The following is a 10,194-nucleotide window of genomic DNA, read 5'->3' as shown; positions in this document are numbered from 1 at the left end:
ATAACTGCAGGGGCTGGGGAGATGGCTCAGTGGTCTAAAGCACCTACTTAGAACAAGCTTAGCAAAGCACAGGGACCACGGTTCAATCCCCCAGCCCCACAAGCCAGCCAGCCGCGCCCCCTGGTGGGCTGAGCTGGCCACACACACACATACACAAATAAAAATAAATAAATAAATAAATAGAATAACTGCAGTAGCAGACAGCTTTTCTGGCTTCACTGAAATTACCAAGACACTGAAAAAAATTAAGAAAAAACTCCATAAAATTTGTTTTTATTTCACAGGAGTTATATTTGGAAACTCAGTTATTCCATATTACACTGTAAATAGATTCCTATTCTATGTTCCTTAGTCTCATTATTGATATTCATTTCTTACTTAAGAGTCTGTGTTCTGGGTGGGCAAGACTGCTCAAATGACTAAGGGCCTGCCTAGGCAAGCGCAGGGGCAGGGGTTGGATCTGTGGCACCACATGCTGTGCTGGCCAAGCCCAGGCCGCGTGGAAGCCACCCAGTCCAGGCATGGTGACGCACGCCTGTAATACCAGCACTGGGGATGCTGAAACAGGAGGATCACTATGAGTCCATACTGCAGAGTGAGAACTTGTACCAAATACATTTTTTAAAAAAAGGTCAGTGTTTATTAAGTGCTTTCTTGACAGGTTTTTCAAATGTGTTGGTTTATTTAAAATGTACACAAAAATACAGACCAGGAATCTCATTCTACCTAGCTTAATAAAGGCAAGGGCTTATAAAATAATAAAATATGTAAGAAAGACTACTAGTTGAAGTTAAAATTTTTGTCATTAAAATTTTCCTGAATGAAATGAAATTCTACTTGACCTTTAAGCAACCCCCCAGATAAAGGCAGTCCATTAAAAGGACAAGATAAACCCATGGTTCCCAACTTGTTCTAGTGGTATAACACATGAAAGCCAGTGTTCTTTGAAGGGCATAAAATATTAAAATATTTATTTCCTATCACTATTAACAGGGACACTGCTAGCAAAAAAAAAAAAAAAAAAAAAAGACTCTGAAGCTTAAAACCAAAACTATATATATATATATATATATGTTAAAAAAGTTCTCAGTGGAATAAGCGCTTCCTTGGCAAGTGCAAGGGCCTGAGTTCAATCCCCAGTTCCGCAAAAAAAAAAAAAGAAAAAGAATTTGGAGGAAAAAAAAAAAAAAAAGAAAAAAGAAACAAAAAAGTGTAAGACATTTTCCCTTTAAAATTTCTGTATCTATTTATTAACATTACAATCTTCCACTTCTCTAGCAAGTAAATTGTAGCAGATCTAAAGATCTCAGAAAAAAATAAAATCCTAAAATCAATAATGTCTTTTTTCACCTATGAACTGAAAACTTTGTTTTATTCAAAATTTAAGAATTCCTCATTCAGGCGGCTGCATCAGGCTGTAGAAAAAGGCGGTCTCCACAGGAGTTAGAGGGCCAGTGAGATGGCTCAGTGGAATAAGTGCTTCCCTGGCAAGCGCAAGCGTCTGAGTTTGATCCCTGGTTCCTCCAAAAACAAACACAGGAGTTAAAGTTCCTTGTAATTTTCACTTATTGGAAGAACGAACTTGAAAAAGGAGCAGGCGATGGTTCAGTTAGCTGGGGCCTTGAAGATGATGAAGACGTGACACTTATGAGGTGGACAGGCATGAATATTGGGCTGCCAAGGACAAATTATGAGAACAGAATAAATAGCCCGAAAGTAGAATGTGAACCTAAATACCCAGAAGCTCCTTCATCAGTTAGATTTGTAAGAAAAATTAATATGAATGGAATAAATAATTCCAGTGGAAAGGTGGGTGTGGCAAACTTCATATAGCACTAATGTTGTACTTCAAGAGCTAAGACGTCTAATGATGGCCAAAGAAAATATGAAGTTTCCACAACTACCACAAGGACAAACATACAACAATTAGTTTTAGCGGATCTCAAATTTGTCTTAAATCAACAACCTTCTACTTATACTAATGTCTTGATTAAATATCACAATGCAAAATACCTGCACATTAAGTAAAAGAATTCCAGCTGATAAACATGACCTGGACATTTGTTAGAATATATTCACCCGGGGGCTGGTGAGATGGCTCAGTGGTCTAAAGCACCTACTTAGAACAAGCTTAGCAAAGCATAGCGACCGTGGTTCAATCCCCCAGCACCACATGCCAGCCAGCCCCGCCCCCTGGTGGGCTGAGCTGGCCACACACACACACACACACACACACACACATAAATAAAATTAAAAAAAAAAAAAAAAGAATATATTCACCCATTATGTTTTCAGGTAACAGGAGGAAAAATGCAGCACGATTTTTCTTTCTCTTGTTGAGGCACTGTCATTTAAACGTAAACCTGGAGTACTCCACACAGGTTCAGGTTTACAAGATGAAAGCATGGGAAGAACTGGCAGATGTCAGTGGACACCAGTATTTCTGAAAAGTAAAATCTCAAGAAGGAAAAACAAATGGCATGCTTATCCATCTCGCTTAGTGAAAGAGTGGCAGTTTGAAACTGTTCAGAGTAGCAGGTACAATGAATATTATCACAAATTGTGTTAATCTTTGAAGCAGGAGCTGGGGAGATGGCTCAGCAGAATAAGTGCTTCCCTGGCAAGCACAAGGGTCTGAGTTCAATCACAGGTTCCACAAAAAAAAAAAAAAAAAAAGATAAAAATCTTTGAAGCAGTGTTGGTGCTGACTACTAGTAGTATCAAAAAATATGTTCAGGATTGTTTTGACACCTGTATTTATAATAAAAAGTTGGGGGAGGGGTCGATGAATTTCTGTACAAAGCTGTTCCTGTATGTTACATGTAACAGACATGGTAAATATTTGTTTACAGTCTTTGTTAAATAAACCATGCATTTAAGTTTAGGTGAAATCAACAAAAGGAAATAGGTGGATGGATATGTGATTTTGAGATTAGTCTTAAAATGTAAATAAAATGTAGAACATGTCCTCAGGGGAAAAAAAAACAACAAAGTTTAAGAATTCTTGAGCCAAACATTTACATCTTTCAGCACACTACCAAATTACATACTCTTCACAGGAATAGAAAAGTTAGCATGGTTTATGATCAGACAGAGGGGGCTGAGGGAAGTGCCAGACTGTAAGCGGACACAGCAGCCCATTAAAGACTTCTGAATTTTAGTCTGAAAAGCAATAATAGTTTTGAAAAAAAGAGTGGTATGATCTCACTTATCTCTACTGTGTTAAGAAAAGTCTAATAGACCAAGAATGAACAGACCAGTTAAAAGCTATTTCAGTAACCCATGAGACTGGTGGTGATGATTTGGTGCTAGATGAGAGAAGAACAGTCTGAAATGGTGACCCAATGTAGTTACAGCTTGAAGTAGAGTTAAAAGGATTTGATTTGCTGACAGATTAGATGTGTGGAATGAAAAGATAAGATACAAAAATAATTCAAAAGTTTTAATTTGAACCACTGGAGTGCATGTTTACTGACAGGAAACTGCTACAAAAGCAGCAAGTTCTAGGGGCAAGAGGAATTCAGTACTGGTTGAAATATCTATCAAATATTTGTGTGGGAGTACCAAACAAATTACAGAATGAAAGTTGCATTTTAGAATAGTCTTGGGCCCAGGGAGATAGTTCAGTAGAATAAGTGCTTGCCTGGCAAGCGCAGGGTCCTGAGTTCAATCCCCAGTACCGCAAAAAAAAAAAAAAAAAAAAAAAAAAAAAGTCTTAAGTATGAAAATAAGTTATGTGCTGGGGATGTAGTTCAACGGTAAAGCACTTGCTTTGCATGTGCCAACGTTCAGGTTTAATTCTTAGCATGGAAGAATGGAAGGAACACAAGAAAGAGAGAAAGGAAAAAGGGAATTTTTTTTTAAAGGAAAGGGGAAGTGGGGAGGAAAGAAAAAGAGCAAAGAGGCCAGGCATGATGGCACACACCTGAAATACCAGTACCTAGGGAAGATGAGATGGGAGAATCACAATTTGAGTCTCACCAGGGCAATAGAGCAATCTTGTCCTCAAATAACAATACTGTAATAATAAAAATGAAAGAGCTGGAGAGGTATGTAGCTCAGTACATATTCTTTGAGTTTAATTCCTAGGATGGACGCCTGGATGGCTAGAAGGCAGGCAGGCAGACAGACAGCAGACAGGCAAAAAGAAGAAAAAACAGATGTTTATAATAACTAAGATCTAGAAAGACCAGAATGATGCAGTTAGGAAGATGAAGAATCCAAATAGAAGACCTAGAAAGAGTGCAATATGTAAAAAACTAGAAGGAAGATCTAAAAAAGCAGGAGTTTTTTGATGTTTGGGAAGCCAAATGAGAAGTATTTCAAGAAGAAATAATCAACTATTAAACTGTATTAATGGATTAGGTTAAAAAAAAAAAAAAAGAACTACAGTGTTTGCCAAGTAACAGGTAGCAATAGAGTTTATAAAATGATTTAATAAACAAAACCAAAGGGCTAGCTCAGCTGTCTAAGTGCCTGCCTGGCAAGCACAAGGACCCAGGTTTGATCCCCAGTACCACCTGTCATGCTGGTCCCACCCATGCCAGCCGTGAAATCAGGCATGGTGGCACACGCCTGTAATCTCAGCACTAAGGGAGGCTGAGACAGAAGGATCACTATGAGTCTGAACTGCACAGTGAGACCTTGTATCAAATAAATAAATAATCAGAAAAATAAAACTAGAGTAAACTTTAGCTAATATTAGTGCTCATACACAGATTTTTATGCTATTTTCATTTGTGCTACTTCACTACTAACACACTAAGATGTGAACTATAATACCTTATACATTTCAAATGCTTTTACTTAACTATCACATATTTTTACGAAAAGAAAATAAGAATTTTAGGTTAATCTTTAATTTCCCTACATGAGATAATGCTAAATCCATTAGTCACACTGAAATTCCTTCCTCATTATAATACACAGGCTAACACAAGATATAATCAAACTCCTATTCCCTTGAAAGAGAAATGATGGTTAATATAAAAGACATACATTTGATTTATGTCAAGTGGTAACACAAGTAATGCTTTGGATACTCAGCATAAAACATTTTAATGGAATACTGCTCCAAATACACCATACCAAAATTAAACTGAAAATAGAAAAAAGCTACTAAATCATGGCTGACAGCTAAGTGCAGCAAGTTAAAATGCATTCCTAACTCTCATCCAGTTCTGGCTTAACCCCTTGGATCAGTTAGGTCATTACTTGTTTGGAATACTTCCAAATGATTCTCTTGAATTCTATTGTTATATTTAGCGGCTACAGGAAATTCAGAGCAAGACTCACATCATAAAAATCACAGGATCAGGCCGGGGAGATGGCTCAGTAGAATAAGTGCTTCCCTGTCAAGCCCAAAGGTCTGAGTTCAATCCCCCGTTCCTCCCCCACCCCAAAAAAAATCACAGGATTGCTAGCTTTCACCTGGTATGATCTTTCCATAAAACAACTTTGAGCAAGGTTATCTAATTGCTTTGCTACACAAATGATAACCCTACAGGATTTTCTAGTCCTAGGTAGACATTTTAACTTGGTTTACATATATATTCTACATATTGACCTCACCTCTTTTTTTTTTTTTTTTAAGCAAACATGTTCCTACTTTTCCCTTCCCTTAAATCTCTTTTCCCCCTTTATTTCGTTAATTTCTATTAATGTTTCAGATAATTATAACTTGTCTCCCTCAGGCTTCTCTGCCACAGTCATCCTGAATACAAGCTTTATCAGGAATAGTGCCAGTGTATAGGAGACACTTGTAATAGATCCTCCAATCGTTCTATACATTTTATGGATGCCAGGAAAGACCCTGTACAATATTCTAAAGCAGAATTCCAAGAAACATAGTACAAAGGAAGAAATACTATAGAAACTTTCAGATTTCACAAGAACATTTCTCAGTCAAAGCCCCTAACTTCTTTTTCCTTGCCATAATTGCCATTAATTAACTCAGATCTTCTCCCACATTCTTTGCCTTTTAGACAGATACCTAACAGTAAATTGTCACAGGGTGGGGAGGTCAATATCTAAGCCAAATCAAATCAGATAAAGGAATGCACCCAAGTCTTTCTATCCCTCTCTGACATTTTTAACTACAAATGAGACATTTTCTTTTCCACAGCTAACCTGGAAAGGAGCCCCTTAAAACAAAAACAAAAACAAAAACCCTATCTACAAAGAGCCTGAAAAACCAGATAAAATCATTTTAAAGCACATCTCCCATATAAAAAATGATTCATCTCAGCTTACACTAAAATGATACACAAAGCACAGAAGGCACTTCAAAGACAGAGTTAATAAACTGAATTTACAAATAGATCCAACGCTCCCTCTTCCCCCAAGTACTAGGAGCCGTTCAATGTTCCTGGATAGTAGTGGAAGCATTTAAACTGTTGGCTCTTTTAGGGAAGATACATAATTTAGCAGGGACGTGAACAATCCATGTATATCCATTAGCAGTGCCATGTCACTTTGCTTGTAGCCCTCTGTATGCATGTTTCTAGATGCTCTGGGTGAGGTTTTGCTTTAAAAGTTAAATAAACTGGGGTGTAGATCACTGGTGCCCAGCATCACAAGAAAATAAAATAAATAAAAGGTAAAGAGCAAACAACAAACTTTTGTTTCTTTAGTGGCTTGGTTTTTGTTTTGTTTTCTTTTGGGTTGTTTCAGTTTGTCTGTTTTGAGATAGGGTCTGCTTCGGCCTCCCAAGTGCTAGGATTTGTTTTTTCCTCAATGGAGTATTTCATGCATTTGCTTGCCCTTGCACGGGGCCAGTGCCACTCTTCTCTCTTGTCATTCCAATTTTAGCACAGGGACTGCAGAAGTCATCACCTCTTACGTTTTCAATGTCAACACCGGTGACTTTGCCCCCTCACACACACATTCAACCGTCACAGAAATCAGCCAAAACTTGAAACCAAGCAAAAGAAACAGCTTTTCAGTGCACTACTCTGCTCGAACCTTCAATTACTTCCTACTGACTAGGCTAGTTCACAAGTCTGTAAGATTGATTTATAATAATTTTGGCTGGCAGACACACAAATAATTTCTATCTAGTGGAAAAGATAACCTAAAGCTCAATCTGTATGCTCTTTAAAGAATTAATCCTGTATCTATAACCTTAACCTTTCTTCATTAAATGGTCTATAAATACACAAATGTAAATACGAGTGCCTTTGATATACTTCTAAATCCCTCATTAAATGAGTTGAAGGAGCCAGGGTGACAGCTCAGCAGCATGGTGCCTGCCCAACAAGCATGAGTCCTGACATTGACTCCCAGTTCCATAAATAAATAAATAGCTAAATAAATTAGTTGAAATTACTGACACACAATGACCTCATTAACATTTACACCAAGTCATGGTCTTATCTTTCTGGAAAATTTACTCTAGCAGTTTTGAAGGTTCTGCCACCATGGGGAAGTAGACTAGCCTGTCAAAGCCAACTAGGGGCCAGGGAGATGGCTCAGTGGAATAAGTGCTTCCCTGGCAAGCGCAAGGGCCTGAGTTCAATCCCTGGTTCCGCAAAAAAAAAAGAAAAAAAAAAAGCCAACTAAGCTACACTGCTCCTTTCACACATATGTGGATACCTCTAAAAAAGAAATATGAGCCCAGAACTGCTATTTTATTTTCATAAATCAAAACTTCTAAGAATTTTTGGTCTACCAGTGATGTCAAACCTTTTAGACACTAAATGCCCGGCTGCAATCCAAAACCCACCTATTTATCACAAAGTGCCACACTGCAATTTAACCTGAATACTGAGGTTTTAGTTTAGAAAAAAATAACTCTATGTTAACATCTTTTGTCTTCAAAGAAAAACAATACCACCACTGGTCTAGATGGTAAATATCATTTAAAGCAGGAGCCTTTACTTATTTTTCTTTAATTCATCTTTATATTCTTAAGGGCCAGCACAGTACCATGAACTAAAATGTATTCAATAGATGTTAAATGAGTGCAGAAAGCTAGCATGCATCATCTGTCCAATGGCAACACCAACTGGAGGACAGAAATACTACAGTCAAATCCTAGCAGTCTTTGTAACTTGATCATCGGCTGGAAGAGGGAGGTCAAGTTCTAAACACCTTTTTTTTTTTCGTTCATTGCTGGGGATCAAACCCAGAGCCTCACATATGCTAGGCAAGAGTTCTACTACTAAGCTGTATCTCTAACCCTAGACATTTTGATGTAGTTGCCTCAGAAATGGCATAAATTTGAGTTGTACCAAGATGTAGCTTTCAATGACAGGCTGCAGCAAACATCCCACAGGTTCGCCCCCACTGAGAATTTAAAACTTCCTGCAGAGTGACTTTTGAGCACCTAGTGCTGTAACTTTTATCAGGCACTACAATCCCACATGTGGCAATGTTGCAAATATCACAAAACTGGATATGGTACAAATTGCTTTCACCAAAATTTTTCCCAAAATATATAAAAAGTTGTCCACGTGATTGTACCTCAATTCTACAACAGCCCGGCAATAAATTAATACAAATGGCTTTTTAAGTTCACCAAAAAGACCTGATTTTCTGACATGCATTTATTTCATAAGCAAAGGATGTACCACAACTGTAGAATACAGTACAGTCCTCATGAGACACCTGACAAGCACAGTGGATGAATGCAAAGGAGGACCACAGCGAGGGAGCAGGCCTGGATGCTACTCCTGGTTTTGTTTCTCACCTACCCTACAAAACCAAATCTGTACCTCTATCTGAGTGGCTTATTAGAGTCAAAGCTACCTATACTTAAACACTACTTGCTACCAGAGAGAATAGTGGGCACATCGTAATGATACCACATTATTAACAACACTGGTACAGGCCTACCTGGTCACTGCACTCACACTTCTGTGTGGCAGAAAGGCTAATTACTATCTAAGCATTTTCCCCTTCACTTTTAATTCAGGTCAGAGTTCTTATCACCACTGGGCACTTTCCATTTTGTTCTCTCTTCTTGGAGGATCGGGCTACACACGAAAAGAAGGTCGATTTAATACTCTGGAGGCTGGTACACCAGTGAAATGACAGTTAATTTCATCAAGAGCTTTAAAAAGACACGACTTGGTGCTTGTCCCAAGGGAAGCAATACCTTCTTGTAAGAATTATGAAAGTAGAAAATCTGAAATTCTGAACGCACGAGGAAAGGTGTGAACTTTTAAAAAGACACTGCTGTATTAAGAATTATTTCCCAAATGCAGTCTTTCAAATTAATGGCTTTGTTCTTTACTATTTTAAAATTTATTCTCGGTTATTTTGCACAAAACACAGAAGAGACTAAGTTAGGATCAATGGCGAAGGTCTGATAGCTAATCTTGAACCCACATAGTCTTTTTTTTTTGCGGAACCGGGGATTGAACTCAGGCCCTTGAGCTTGCCAGGCAAGCGCTTATTCTACAGAGCCATCTCCCCGGCCCCTCACATACAGTCTTTAAATTTATCTTGACTTTATAAAAATGACCTATTTCAAAAATGACAATATAATTATTCCCTAAATCCAGGGAGGCAAGCAGATACCACAGACAGGACAGATGCGCTCTAGCAATGCACTCAAATTTAGAAGGCCTGTTTTGTATGAGCTGCACCTTCTTTGTTCCTTAAAGTGATTCCAAGCTCCAAATCGAACCCGGGGAAGGAGAAACTGACCAAATTACGTAAGGAAATCTCTCGTATCCAGATAAAAGACATCTTTTGCAGGAAGAGGGGAGGCGCTTTAGACTTACCTCAAGCACTGAAAAATGAGTAGTATGAGTCACTGACATTTCACACATGTGAAACACATCCATATTACCAAAAAGCACTGCCTTATGCGTGAGCGCTCAACCTTGACAAGCAAACTGTCGCGAGGGCGCGAGGGGGAGGGGTTCTTCCAAATAACTTACTTGAGAAGTAATTCCCCAACCTGAAAATGGACTTTTCTTTTAGATACTGCTTAGCATCTGCGGAACTTTCTCTTGCCCGAATCCAGACTAAGGACAACAAATTGGTCAACAGCGGAAGTTGCCCGAGAGCAACATGAAATCCAGTTTTATGATCATAACAAAACCTTCCTTCCGGGACCGGGCCAAAAAACCCCAACTTGAGCAAACGTCGTCCTCCAGGATGCAACAGGCAATGGCGAGGCCCCCGCGGCCGGCCGAGGCGCAGCGCTGGGCCGGAGCCCGAGCGCGGGCGGGCCGGGCTGCTCCC

General features: G+C 38.8%; 1 protein-coding gene across 1 annotated transcript in view; it reads right to left on the bottom strand.

Moving 5' to 3' along the window:
- The window catches only part of Sos2 (SOS Ras/Rho guanine nucleotide exchange factor 2), a gene marked incomplete at its 3' end in the record, with an annotated part of 94,515 nt that extends 84,609 nt beyond the window's left edge, over window positions 1-9,906 (bottom strand). The window contains exon 1 of the mRNA XM_023723739.1: window positions 9,888-9,906. The remainder of the gene's footprint in view (window positions 1-9,887) is intronic.
- Window positions 9,907-10,194: the final 288 nt, after the last annotated feature.

Source organism: Octodon degus, unplaced genomic scaffold, assembly GCF_000260255.1.
Source record: "Octodon degus isolate 3935 unplaced genomic scaffold, OctDeg1.0 scaffold00102, whole genome shotgun sequence".
Classification (NCBI taxonomy): Eukaryota; Metazoa; Chordata; class Mammalia; order Rodentia; family Octodontidae; genus Octodon; species Octodon degus.
This window is presented reverse-complemented; position numbering and strand designations above follow the sequence as displayed.